Source organism: Phyllopteryx taeniolatus, chromosome 9 (genome assembly GCF_024500385.1).
Source record: "Phyllopteryx taeniolatus isolate TA_2022b chromosome 9, UOR_Ptae_1.2, whole genome shotgun sequence".
Classification (NCBI taxonomy): Eukaryota; Metazoa; Chordata; class Actinopteri; order Syngnathiformes; family Syngnathidae; genus Phyllopteryx; species Phyllopteryx taeniolatus.
Window position 1 is genome coordinate 31,174,149 of NC_084510.1, and position 2,133 is coordinate 31,176,281.

A 2,133-nucleotide genomic window follows, 5' to 3' on the forward strand; every position below is an offset into this window, starting at 1 on the left:
TACATCTTTCTTGCTTTCACCCCCCAGAAAAAGTTTTTTTTTTTTCTCCCCCAATGTATTTGACTTTATTCACACACAAAAAAAATCTGCCTTAATTCCGGTAATCTTATGACAAAATGTTTATTTTATTTATGTATTTATTGTTTTTTTATACGGGATGATTAAGACTGTAGACACTTTTTTTAATTCTGATTTTGTTTTGAGCCCCAAGTGTGTTCACATATGCGGTGCTGCATTCAAGTGAGCTGGGAAGTTGCAAATCTCTTTGATCGTGTTCACACTTTTTTCAAATCTGCGTTTTGTTTTTTTTGTCCTTAAAGTATCGACATTTGAAATGATCTCATGGATTTTAGCGTCAACAATTCCAAATTTCCTGCGTCCTAATCATAAATCACAATTGAAAGTCTTCAACTGCAGTAAATGAATACTATGAAAATGAACGCGTTCAAAATCTATTTTCCATCCATACATTTTCTTCCGCTTATCCGAGGTCGGGTCGCGAGGGCAGCAGCCTCGGCAGGGAAGCTCAGACTTCCCTCTCCCCGGCCACTTCCTCCAGATCTTCCGAGGGGATCCCGAGGTGCTCCCAGGCCAGCCGTGAGACACAGTCTCTCCAGCCTGTCCTGGGTCGTCCCCGGGGCCTCCTCCCGGTGGGACGTGTCCCGAACACCTCGCCGTGAGGCGTCCGCGGGGCATCCTAATCAGATGACCCACACGACCCACAGCTGGTGACCATCGGTGCGGGGTGGAACGGAGATCGATCGCTAAATCGAGAATCCTTCTTCACCCCGACAGACCGATACAGAGTCTGCATCAGTGCACGGATCCGCATGTCGAGCTCCCGTTCCATTCTTCCCTCAGTCGTGAACAAGACCCCGAGATACTTGAACTCCTCCACTTGGGGCAGGATCTCGTCCCAGAGGGCACTCCACCCTTTTCCGACTGAAGACCACGGTCTCAGATTTGGAGGTGCTGATTCTCATCCCGACCGCTTCACACTCCAGCGAGAGTTGAAGCCGCCGGAACCACATCATCTGCTAAAAGCAGAGACGTAATACTGATGTCACCGAACCGGACCCCCTCAACGCCTCGGCTGCGCCTAGAAATTCTGTCCATGAAGGTAATGAACAGAATCGGTGACAAAGGGCAGCCTTGGCGGAGTCCAACCCTCACCGGGAACGAATCCGACTTATTGCCGGCAATGCGGACCAAACTCCGAGGCCGGTCGTACAGGGACCGAACAGCGCGGTCCGGCACACCATACGCAACAGAGCACGCTCGGTTGACACGGTTGACGTCCTTCTCCAAGTCCACAAGACCCATGTAGACTGGTTGGCCGCACTCCCATGCACCCTCCAGAACCGTGCCAATTGTGTAGAACTGGTCCACCACTAGATTGGACCGCCTTCGGCCGCCGCCCCCCTCGCTGAGCGCCCGAACCCCTTGGCCCCTCCTGCCGGTGGTGAGTCTGTGGGAAGGCGAACCCGCCAGACGCTCTCCATCGAGCGCCGCGCCCCCTCGCCCGGCTCCACAGGGGGGGCTGGTGAGTCCCCATCCGGACAACGGAAAACCACGACGGAATTGTTCTTTGTGTTTTTGTCCGGTCCGTCGCCCGGGAGCCGTTTGCCCTGGTGGACCCCACAAGGGGCATAAACCCCGAGACAACTCGGATCATCGGGACGCGCGAACCCTCCACGGCGGTAAGGTGACGGCTCAAGGACGAGGACAAAGCAGTCGAAAAGAAATCTGATTGCTTGAGTTGAAAGTTACAACTTCATTCTTGTAACAGTGACACACCCAAACATATCTAAAGTAAGTCAAAGTAAAATCAATAAAAGTCAGCACAAAATTAAAATATGACTTGACTCATAATTTCACTGCCCCCCCAACAAAAAAAACAACCAACCCATCCATCCATTTTCTTCACCGCTTATCCTCACTAGGATAATGCAATTTTCAATGTGTGGCCCTAATCATCGTTGCTATGGAAACCTTGCCACTATCATCCACAGGCCACTTGATTAGGTACACCTGCCATTAGAAGATATTTCTCAACCGCTATTGGTCCAAAATAGTTGAACGCATTTCCCGATTTGCTGGTGTACCTAATTAAGTGTCCAGTGTGTGCCTCAG